The sequence below is a fragment of the Euprymna scolopes genome, chromosome 41, assembly GCF_053919585.1.
Source record: "Euprymna scolopes isolate OS-2025 chromosome 41, ASM5391958v1, whole genome shotgun sequence".
NCBI classification, from domain to species: domain Eukaryota; kingdom Metazoa; phylum Mollusca; class Cephalopoda; order Sepiida; family Sepiolidae; genus Euprymna; species Euprymna scolopes.
The window spans coordinates 46,040,098-46,053,053 of NC_136522.1; the positions used below are offsets into that span (position 1 = coordinate 46,040,098).

Below are 12,956 nucleotides of genomic sequence, written 5' to 3' on the forward strand. Positions count from 1 at the left end.
CATGCTTGTGTAGATTCAATTATTAAACTTTGATGAATATGAATTAATAAATGTGAACGTTTTTTCATTTACCACACTTATAAGAAAAAGAAATAAAATCGAGCTGAATGGGGGGGGGATAAAACTAAAGCTATAATAGAATTTCACTTTTTAATGAAACTGGGGAAAAAAGCGAATTCCACTAAAAGATGGAGAAGTCACATCCCCGTTTCTTCTTTTTGGGGAGGAGGGTTGGTTTATAGTTAATCGATCAGGATGCCCTCACCGAAGAATGTTAATGGGTGAGGGAGATATGTTTAATTTTTCACCTATCCAGAAAAGCTTCTTTTTAGAGAAGCTGGACTCCAACAACAAAATTGACCTTGTGCCTAACTGTCTTTATGGAAGAGGCAAGTAAACAAAGTACAGATAACAATCCTCACTTGCAAATACATAAAATGCTTACCTTTGGCTTTGAATTTTTTTTATACAGTTTTTATTCGGAAAAATTATGAAAATTATACTAGCAGCTTGGTCACCGGCCAATTTTACATGATAAATACACCTGTAAAAGATAATAAAAACAGTGAAATTATACTGTTATTTTTCTCACTGAAGGTTTGAGTTCAATTCATACAATCAGCATACAATCTATTTAAAATGATTAATAACAAAAATAAAATATCAAATTAAAGTTATATATGATTCTATGATTTAATAATTTTGGAAGAACAATTTTATATGTTTCTGAAGAAATTAGAAACATGTAAATTAATGTGTAATTATTAAAATTATGTTGACATGAAAAAATATATATGGTCATAGTATTCATCCCAGCTCAGTTGGGTCAGTTCTTTCCAACAAGTTAACCACATCCTGGACACTTGCTGACCAAGGCTGCTTCTGTTATGAGTGCAAGCCATTTGCGGTTCCAGCGATGGACCCCGTAAATATGCACACAGATGTTGAAAGCAATGAAATTACTCCGACCAGATAAAAATCTGTGTGCTAAGAGGTTTCAAACGGAGTAGAAATTCAACACTTGTTTCTAAATAAAACATATAAAAATTGTTTGAAATTTATATTGACAGAATTAGTTTTCCAGTCTGCCTGGCTAACTTGTAATTTCTTATATTTTAACTTCTAACTCTGGAATTTAATAATTTTGTTACAAAGATATTAAACAGTGAGAGACATGGAAATAGTCAAGCTTTACTCATTTTTTTAGATGTTTTAAATTTAAAAAGATTATTTCTTAGATCAAGCTTTTCCTATGTATGCCACTTGAGATACTTGAAGTTCTTTCAATTTTTTTCATGTGTATTGTTGGATGTAAAAACTTAATTTGAACACAGTTTTTTATCAAACAATACCAAATTTATTTTGTAAGGACCATTTAAAGTGTAGTCAATGAATCATGATCATTCAAAGTTTGTTGAAAATTAAAAGATGTGTCATCTGCATATTATTTGGATTCTTCAAACTACTGTCTTCTTATGGACCTGTGGCACAGTGGATAAAGTACTTAATAAAATTCAGTTGACAGATGCAATCCTCAGTAAAGGCGACACTCAAAATACAATTGCGAATTACTTCAGACTTCCAAGTCATGGTTGACAGAACCAGAGCATGCTCCCCCTGCTGATTAAATAAAGAGGTCTGTTCAAAATTCTGCACAGAAGAGAGAGTCCCAAGTTTAACAGGATAAATCTGAAAAAGATTATAGGTTACATTGACCAAAATGTTATCAAAATAACACTTAGGGTGAGAATAGTAGTTAAAAAAATCCAAATAATATGATCAATCTTCATCTCAAGAATTCAGAAACTAAAAACTTAATTTGAACGCAATTTTTTTGTAAAACAATACTAAGTTTATTTTGATAGCATACTGAATTCAAAGTTTAATCACTGAACTATGACCGTTTTATTGAAAATGAAAAGATTTGTCATTTTATGTAACCAAAAGCAAAATTTCATCACTTTTACAAGTAAAAATGAAGACTGTAAAGAAATAAAAAATCCTTACAAATGTTGTATGGTAAATCAAAATGAAACATAATGGAAGCAATAATTATTAAACAAAATACAATTATCTTTATAAATAATAAAAGATCAAAACGACATAGAAGCACAACTTTGTTCATATAAAATTCATTTCAACAGCTCACACAATGAATCTTCTAATTCATAGCACAGTAATGATCAAAATAGTTTTCTTCTAATACTAAATCATAAAAAATAACAGATTTTGACCATGTAAAATCAGAAGGAACTAATTTCATAATGCAAAAATTTAATTCGTTAAATTTCTTGTAACATTTGGTAAAAACACCCAATGTTGTCCAGGAATGAATTATGGCCTTTGTGCCTTCTGATCCCACACATAAATCCTATAGTTCCATTCTGTTAATGTTTGATGAATAGCGAGTTTTCCTTTTCACCTTTCTGTTGCTGTGCATGGCCAGGTGTATCAGAATTTTTGTAGGAATTTTTGACACCCCTAACACGAAACTGCGAATAAAATATAAAATACTCGTAATTTCTCTTTTAAAAGTGGGTTGTTTATTTTCTTTATGGATTATAACTTCCAAAATAAACTAATAAAGTTGTTTTAAAAGTAATAGAAATATTTTTTTTTTTTAAAATAGTAATGAAATTAATTGAATTTTACGAGCTCAGTATTTTTCAATTCTTAAACTTTAAAAATCTATCAAAACTTTTCTATTGATTCAATTTTTACGATATTTTCAGGGTCAATGTGATATTTTATGCTCTTTCCAATAAACCGAATATAATATTTTAGACAAACGTTTTTTGTTTTTTTTATTCACGCCCCCCCCCCCATTTTCAAGTGTCTATTAAAAAGTAAATAATTAATTTACTCACCAAAGTTTTATATATCACAAAGTGAAGATAAAAAATCAATAAATAATATATTCAAATAATAAAAAAAAAAAGTAGTGTTTTTTTTAGAAATTTACCTGTAAAGTCCGAAGTTTAAACTCTTTTTTTTTTAAAAAAAAAAACACGTTTATTTATTTTTTTTTTTTATAAAACCTTGGTCCTTGCTCCTTTAATTGAAAAAATAAAATTAGGGCTTGAATTACATTTTTCAAGGAGTTATAAGCTTGGAAAGACGGGGTGGAATTATTCAATATTTTTCACGAAATTTCTGACACACCTAGTGCATGGCAGACTACTGCATGAGATTGCGCTTCATGATTATCTAGTCTACATTAAATCCTTCTGGTTGGGTGCATTATTTGTTATGAGTACCGTGCAAGATTAGCATAGCAGTATTATGGTTTCAACCATGTTTTTTTCCTCTGCATTAAAAAAAAAAAAAACACCACTTTCTGAACATCTGAGTATTTCATGAATCTATTTTTTTTTTCTTTAAGATTTTAACCTTCAATAATTCCGAAATATTAACTTTTAAAAAACATTTTGAACTTTCTCATTTTTATATAATCATTATTATCATTATTATCATATTACATTTTAAAAATTAGGTTTACTCAACACCCAAGCATCAAAATAATGACCGTTTCTTTTGTTGCTGTACTCTAATGATGCCATGTTTTAAGTAAAAAGTAACAGCGGGGAAGTAGATGTTCCCAACCTTCATATAGCTCATATTCTAAGTATCTGAAATAATTAACGGGAAACTAATGCCAACAACAGAACCAAACTGCTAAAAAGTCATACCATTCACTTTACTACAACCAGTAGGCAGGTTGAATTGGCTTCCTCTGAAGGATGAAGATTCATGGGAATATTAAATTCACAAGAGTTTCCCTAGTCGCATGTCTTGTGGTTTTTAACTCCAAAAGAGAGCAGGAAGGCTCAGTGGTTGCATGCAAACTCAGATAGCTAATCGCAGAACACACAAAAGAATGGTGAAGAAGTAATACTGCAACTCTTTCTGGTTTTATCACCAACATGTCTTTGCCACACCCAGAGGCAGAGATGACCACAAGACAATGGAATCTGATACCGACACCACCTGAATTTTCACCAAAGCCCTGCTAGCAGGGTTGATGGCAAACTTGTCCACCATGCATGGCCTTATTAGGAACCAGAGCTCCAGACGGCAAAGCTCTGAAACCACCACAGTGAAGAAGGGTTGAACTTTTCTCTCACAGACGTGATGTCGCTAGTCAATCTTCTTTTAGAAATGCTATTACAGCATGTATTCTTCGGAATCGTCCGATTTATTCCGGGCTTCCTTTGTTCCAGCTCGTTGATCTAGTGGTCTTCAACAATTCACTGTTTTGATACCTCATTGTAATACAGCTTATTTCAGTAATTTCTTTCCAAAAACTAAAAAGTTGTGAAACTTCCTGCTCACTGTTTTTGTATCTGTAGCCTTAGTCTTTTCAACAGGCAACTCCTATCTTTACAATCTCCTATCTTTACAATAATCAGCTCTCGTTTTTGTTAGCTCCTTACATCAAGTGCCTTTGTGCCTTGTCTTGAGCAATTTCCATAAAAAAGCAACATAATCAAGTACTATATAAATAAAAAGAATCGTTTTGCTTTATAGAGAATAATGTTCTGTTAAAAGCCTCAACTTGACCAAATTAACACCAATCTCCCAAATTACTTTTAAAACAGACAAATAAGATTAATGTTAGCCAAATGTTCCACCAAATCTTTTGTTCATACACTTAATTATTTATTATCAGTTAAATAAAAGATTTAAACTTGGCCACAGTAATAGAGTAACCACAGCTTCGTAATTTGTCCTTCAAATTTTGTTGAATCGTGCCAAAAACTCAAATATATTTTCTTGCATATTAAAAGAGACACTGTGGGTATGCGCAATACTGCTGGTTATGCGCAAAGATCTCCACACACTCAAGGTCATCAACACGTATTGACTATAACATGTCCTATGCATCCATTTCTCCAACCAAATCCCAAACTGCACCATCCATGCAACATGCAACACTGCTGGTTTGGTCACACTCTTTGATGCCTTAAGAAATTCATTTACAAGTCTACAAATTGGTAGCTCCAATCGTATTCACTTGCTGAAGATAAAGATTGGAATAGTGAAGATAGGCACAGAGTTGGCAGCTGGGCCCCAGCATTTTTGGTGTTCGATGAAACTGGAAATGGCTGTAGTATGCTGTGCCCTCCCCCCCTCCTTGATGCAGTGAACTCATTTAGAGCTGGTTGAACTCACCCTGGATGAATGCTGCGTTATGCTTCATGGTTGCATAATATACAACATGAAGGTTATGCTTTGCAGGAGACCCCAATCATGCAACTAAGACAAGCTAAGTGCAATGACCTCAGAGGAAGATTAAATCTAGATAGTATAGTAAGAGGATTGCAGAAGAGGAAACTTCAATGGTATGACCACATTGAAAAAGAAAAATTGATGAGAGTTCTTAGGTTAGTAGATGTAGAACAGTTGAGGCAACAGGTTCAGTTCACAGGGGAAGGTCAAAGAAATAAAAAAAAAAGAAATGGAAGGAAGTGATAAAGATTGACCTGAGGAAAACGGGATAAAGGCATAACATAGACTTTGCAAAACAAACAACAATAATAAAACTATCTTGGTAGCACAGATTAACCATTAAATTATGACTGTTTAAAAGTTTGTTTGAAATTAGAAACTTGTCATCTTGGGTGTTATTGGTTTAGAAGCCAAATTTCTGTGTATAATAAAAATTGAAAAATCCTTACAAATGTAATGACATCTCATGGTAAACAAAAATTCGCAATAATTGTGAGATCAAACCAGCATTTAAACATTAGGTAAAAACGCATTAAAAAAAAAAAAAAAAAAAAAATGCATGGAGGTGCAACTTCCACTGTTCATACAAGATTCATTACAACAACGAACATGTACAACATTCATCCCTAGACAGGTTGAACCGGCTTCCTCTAAAGGAGAAAATGTCAAGGGATTGTAAATTCACAGGTTCTCAGTTGCCTGTAATGTTTGGTGTATTTTTGGTCAGGAAACCAGTATAGCATCAGATGCCCTAACAGGGCCAAAGTGAACCTGGGAGCAATGGTAACTAAATGAGGCCTCACCATTGGAGGTCTTTCTTGTTAATGATTCATTGCAATAACTAACATATTAAATCTTGCACAAGATTCATAGAGTAGAGATCAAGCCATATATATATATATATATATATTAATCAGTTTATTATTAAATCCATGTAAATGTGATGCAGGACGATTCCCCTTAATAAAGTTTATGAGAAAACAAATAGCTCCAGAACCACTCCAAGATTCGCGAAGATGTTCGAGAGGTCGATCTAGAAAGCCAATGTTGAACCCAGCTCCAATTGCAGATTTATAGTGCTCATTGCTGATCTTGGAACTGGTGTGCATAACTATCTTGGATGCTGTTGTCTCAAATCATAAACATATTTTACATGGGTAAAACAGATGCAAAAATGCAGAGTTTTTTCACCCTTTTTCCAACAATTTTTTTTTTAATTACATTTTAACCCCAAATAAAGCACAGTGCCACTTTGAAGTAGGAGGCTACTATCAGGGACATAAGTTGCAGGGATACTATGTAGGAAGTGGAGCAGCAAGATGTCTGTTCACATTACACTTGAACTTCTGCATGTCAGTACAGTCAAGGAAGCAGGAACCCGGAAGGGAATCCCAAAGTCTACCAGTTCTGGGGGAAGAAACTATTTGAGTAGAAGGCTTTCTTACATCTAGGGATCTCTATTGTGTAGTGGTGAGACTTTGCTGATTTGTCGGGAATATTTACGTCAAGAGGGTACAAAGGCTTGTAGCTCGTGAGAGCACCCACCATATGAAATACTTATAAAACAGAGGGATGCAACAGTTTAGGACCTATCAAGTTGGCGACTCTTTTGAACTCTGTTCAGTAGGGAGAGACCAGTAGCAGATATGCACCAGCCCAAATGGGCGAATGATGACCTTGTAGAGGTACAGGATACTTTCAGGCATAAGTAACTTTCTAGCACGGTATAGAGAGGCCACCTTCTTCCTTGATAATGCCCTCGATGTATCTGTTCCAGTTCATGTTCCCTGTGAACGTTAAGCCAAGGAGTTTGAATGAAGTATTTTCAGGTAATGTATCTTTAGCCATAGTTATTGTTGGTTGAGAAGATTTCCTGTACTTATTAAAGGAAACAAGCTTAGTCTTGGCAACATTGAACGTTACCATCCATTTTTGACCCCCATTCCATTACAGATTGGAGGTCTTCAGCCATTGCCTTGGATGTGTGTTCATTTGTTTTTCCCCTCGTGCCTGTTATAAAGCATGGTGTCGTCAACAAATATACCCATCTCAGAGACAATTTTATCAGGGAGGTCATTTATGAATATCAATAATAATAAAGGTCCAAGGATTGACCCCTGAGGTACACCTGCATTTATATAATATTGTTTAAACTATTTTATAAAAATTCAAGTTTTTTTTTTAGTTGTTGCTTTAATTACAAAATTGTTTTATTAAAATTATATTTTCTTACACAGACTTTTCAATAAATGTTTTTAATTATATTTTGATACATTTTTATACAATAAATGTTTTCGTTTTCGATTATTTTTGTGTTCGGAAAAAATCTTGTTTGTTATTTATTTGACCAAGAAGAAATTGGAGTTATCGCCCCCTAACAATGGTGCTGGCCCGCATAATGCAGAAGTATCAAACTTAGTATTCAATTTTTTGCTTAACTTGATTATTTCCAGAATTTTTTTTCCAACGCTAAAATAGGACATTCATTTTCAGCATACTCGAAAATCTATAAAAGTCGTCATCGAATTGGAAAGAAAAATTTACACTAACCCCTTTTTTAAATGGGAATAATCACCGGTCCGGTCACGTGAGAGAGTCGCAATATTTTTCTCGGTGATGGTCACAAAGTACGTGTTCAATTTAGTAGAACGTTATAATTGAAAACTGAACACGACGATAAAAGTCAATTTTTTTTTCAAAATTTCTTTTTTAATCTGAAAGTTTGTAATCGATGAGATTAATGTGAAAAAAAAAAAAAAAAAAAAAAAAAAAAAAATGTAAATTGTGGAATTTAGAGGTGGGGGCCAATTTTCTAAACGTCCGGCATTACAGTAAATGCTTTATGAGGCGTTTAAAATAAAATTATTGTTAAGCTAGGATTTTTAATTTGAAAGTCTGAAAAATCTTACACTGGGTTTTGATAGAGTACGTGTCGATTTGTCGAAACCATAGCATTTTTAGGTTTTTATTTATTTTTTGTGATGATAAATACGTTTATAGATTTTGGTTTACATTTATGTGTTTTTACATATTTGTTTTTGTGGTTCGTGGCATTAATAGCATGAAAAGCACTCGTTAGTATTAAAAAGTTTTGTGAAAGTGTAAAGGTGTTGAAATTGAAAACAAAACACGTGGCCAAAATTTGAAGAAATGAGAACAGCAATACGTCGGTAAACGCCCCCCCCCCCCACTGAATGAGATTTCAGGTTGGATTACACACAGATAGTACAAAGTTCAAGCTTTTATCAAACACTCGTCTATAAGACAACAGGTGTTTGTTTGTTTACTAGCTTGGTTACCCGGCGTTGATCGGGGACACGGAGGTGCTTTTTAGGAATTTGAAGTCATGATGTAAGCAGTTCGAACGTTAGATCCCAAATCAAGTTCCGACTTTTACCAAAAGCTATGTAAATGAAACAGTAAATGTGTGCGTGAAAATATTTAACCGATAAACTCTTAAACTAATGGGCACATAACTCTGAAATTAACAGGAAATAGTAATCGTATACCAAGGATGGTTTATAACGAGTAAAATCTTTGTTTGGATGGATGAATAACGCATACGGAAACATGTCGGTAAATTGAAATGCAAAATGTCCATTTCAACTTACAGACATATTTCTATTAATTTTGCGCATGCGAAAATGCATTCATAGCTCAGACGGTAGAGGACGCGATTGGAATGGATGGAGCGAGCGCTAAATGATTTCGTTTCGATTCTAGCTAATGGCACCCAAGTTATTTTTATGTAAAACTCTTAAATCAGTACTATATATTTGGTACAATATGATACACAATAGAAAATTGACTACGAAATCTGCATGAATTAAAATATATTCAAGCGTATTTTACGACCGATAGTATAAAAATACAAATGGTGTTCACTCGTCAGTCGACTTTTGTTCACTCAATTATAAAGATCATGTTTCAAATTTAATGGGGTTTTTTAAATATTTTATTTTTGCAACGTTTCATTAAAAAATGTGGTGCTACTGCACTTATTGATTCGCGCTATTAATTTTTTTAAAATATATTTTCAAGTTTAATTAAAAGTTTATGAAATCTTTTTATTAAATTGTACAGAATAGGTACAACAAAAACACCCTCCTCCTTATGTTAAGAATAGCTTTCTAAATATTTCAGCACTAGCACTAGTACCAAAATATTTCTAGTAGCATTTTTTTAAAATTTACCTTTTGGCTTTACTTCCATTCCATAACGCAAGTACATACGTTCAAAAAATGTACTCATGATTTTTAATCTGGTTGAACGCTGAATTTGCACCCTTTATTTACTTTAATGGTTTAAGATATTTTAACGAAGTAAAAAAAAAAAAAAAAAAAAAAAAAAAATCAACATTGCATGAATTTTAGAGCCAATTTAAACTTTTTACTACTAGACAGTTTAAAGGTTTTTAAATTCTTTTCAAATGATCTATTCCATTCCTTTTTGTCAATTATACAATTACAATTTTTGAGTTTGTTTTACAATTATTCGAAAAGTGGTCAAAATTTCAAACATAGCAAACAAATATCAAAGGAAAGATAAGTTACTCTTTTACCTATCTGGAAAAGAGTTTAGTGATTTTACTCACTTTAAAACGTTTAATCGATTTGGAAAAACAGTATCTATCTATCTAGCGTTATACGAGAACAAGTTGACTCCTAAAATGCTTAAAGTTTTGAATAGGACTTTATAAAAAATTGATACTCCGTGCTGAAATAATAACGTTATTATTTAAAAAGCCATTCTTATGGGGAGGGGAGGGTGTTTTGTATTTATTCTGTACTTTAACCTTACAATTGAATAATAAAAAAAAGGTAAATTTTCTTTTTAATGACGACTTTTATATGCTGAATTTACCATATTTCTGAATATATGCACAATTTTCTTTTTAATGACGACTATGCTGAATACGAACATCGCATTGAAATTTTGCAGAAATAAGTAGTTATCGAAATATAAAGTTGTATTATGCGTTGTATTCTTTGGCGGCCATCTTTTAACGCGCGTGCGCGCCATAAACAAATCTACTCATCTATGACTGACACTGCACGCGCGTAAAAAAGATGGTCGCCAGAGAATACAATACATAATACAACTTTTTATATTTCGATAACTACTTATTTCTGCAAAATTTCAATGCGATGTTCGTATTCAGCATAGTCGAAAACCTATAAAAGTCATTTAAAAGAAAATTGTGGAGGTGAACCTAATCTGAAAAAACAAAAAAACAAACAAAAAAATTTAAACGTGGAAATAAGATTAAAAAAAAAAAATATAGCGCGGATCACTCTCTGCATTAGCCCCAAGAAATTATACAAAATAATGTTAGAAACCAACCCAATATGTCACAGTAATTTTTGGTGGGTTTCTAACAGCATTTTGTACATTTTTAAGTCATTTTCAAAACTATGAGTGGAGTCAATTGTTTCTTGTTCTCACGTAACGCTAGACACTATATATTTTTGAACCGATTAAACGTTTTAGATTGAATAAAACCACTAAAAACTTTTCGGTACTGCATTTATTGATCTGTGCTGAAATAACGTTATTATTTAAAAAGCCATTCTTAACATGGGGAAGGGAGGGTGTTTTGTACCTATTCTGTACTTTAACCTTACAATTGAATAAAAAAAAAACAAAAAAACTTTAATTAAACTTAGAAATACGATTTAAAAAAATAGCGCGGCGGCACTAAGTGCACTAGCACCAACTTTTCCAAATAGGTTTGATAACATTTGTTACATATCTGAAATTTTTACCACTTTTTCGAATCTCTGTGGATTGTAAAAATAACCCTAATTTTCTAACTTGTTTATGAAGAACTCGAAAATGCATTCCGGTGAATTTAATCCCGTATTTATTTATTTTTTGGTAATACTGAAACATACTCATGGGCACCGGATATGACGTCAGCACGTTGACTCCGGTGATAAGCTGAAAAAAATACCCAGGTTTATTTCGGCCGGCAAATAATTTGTTTTCTTACTTTTCCAGTAAAAAAAAAAAAAAAAATACATTTTTAAATTTTTATTGCGCGAATATATTTAGAATTAAATCTATTTCTAACTAAATTGCAGAACAATATTTATGATGGAGTGATGCACGTACCGCCGGTACGTCGTACCGGTCAGAGAATCAAGATGTCATATTCCAAAAATCACAAATTGATCAAGTAGTTTGTTTATATAGAAACTCAGGTATTTGTGCACTTTTGCCGCCGTGCTGAAATAACGTTATTTTGAAAGCCATTCTTAACATGGGGAGGGGGATGTTTTGTAACTATTCTATGCTTCCACCTAACAATTTAATAAAGATACCGTGAAGCTTGAATTTAACCTGAAAAAAAAAAAAAAAACTATTTAAAAAATAGCGCGGTGGCAAACGTACACAAACACCGACAACCGAACCCTACTTGATCAAGCTACGTGATTTTTGGAATACGACATCATTTTGTGATTGGTACGTACAGTTTAGTATAGTTTTTTTTTTTTTTTTTTAATAATTTTTCTGCATTTGTTATTAAAATAAGTTTAATTTTAAAGAAGTACCAATTATTTTTAATAACATTTAAAAAAATTGTTTTATTGTACATTATTGTTTTTGGATTTGAATAAATAATCGATTCATAGAAGATAACATTATAAAAGTTACGTCGACATAAGAAATACACACACACGTGATGTGATGTGGTCTCAATTTTAGTAATGTGAAACGACAGTATTCTTATATATGCCCTCGTGTTTCATGGCAAAAAATAGTGAAACAAAAACAAACAAAAACGATATTTCAGTTTTACTTCATATTTATCAAACTGACAAATTTTATCATTAATTAAAAACTCAAATACTGACAAAATATGCAAAACTATTGAAAAATATACAAAAACAATAAAACAAAAATAACTAAAGCGATCGTGATGAAGAAGACTATTTTAAAATTCCACGCATTTTAACCGGAAAAAAAATTTAATCATAAAAAAACGAAATTATTTTTTTCATTTATTTTTAATAAAAAGATGCTTTAATTATTTCTTTATTAGATTTCAATTTTTTAAACATTTTAGTCTCGATTTTGTGAATAGAGAGAAAGAAAAAAACAGTAATAAATGGTCAGAAAATGAGGGTCCAATTTATAACACAATCAACGTGCTATATCGAACCCCTACTTATTGGCCGTACTTTTTTTTAGCAGCCTTTTGAAGACGTGTGATCGTGTGTTCGTTGTACTTACTTGGTTGGTTGTTGCTGCGATTAATCGTGGTAACCGCCGCTGTCCCTCGGGTAGGTAAATTTCACACGGTATGTAAGTATTAAAAAAATAATAATAATTTCTAAGAAAAAAAAAAAGATAAAAATTAGAGACAAATAAACCGTCTCAGCGACTAGAGATTTAGGAATAAATTCCAGACATTAACGACAAGATTCATTGTGATTCCTTCTGAGCATGCGTAGTAAGCTCGCACCGACCACTTCCGGTTTCCTAACCGCCCGGCGTCGGCCTCTTTGAATATAAAAAGGAAAGAGTACATTTGTTCATTAAATTATTTACTTCTATATTTATTTTGGCAATCTTTCAGTATAGTTAACAGCCGAAAAATTGAAAATAAAAAATACAACTAATAAGTTTAGCCAAATGCATTAAAATTTAATTTTCTACCGACCCATTTACTTTTAAAGTGAGGAAACTAATTGTAAGATTTATTATCTGTGAATTTGTGTTAA

General features: G+C 32.2%; 1 protein-coding gene across 2 annotated transcripts in view; it reads right to left on the minus strand.

The window, feature by feature from the left end:
- Positions 1-12,678, minus strand: part of LOC145266505 (uncharacterized) — a 94,925-nt gene extending 82,247 nt beyond the window's left edge. The window contains exons 1-2 of one of the 2 annotated variants that reach the window (XM_080122237.1): positions 12,466-12,678; positions 446-544 (exon numbers count right to left, since the gene is read on the minus strand). The gene's annotated coding sequence lies outside the window, so the exon portion shown is untranslated. The remainder of the gene's footprint in view (positions 1-445; positions 545-12,465) is intronic. The other variant, XM_080122238.1, reaches the window with a different exon arrangement.
- Positions 12,679-12,956: the final 278 nt, after the last annotated feature.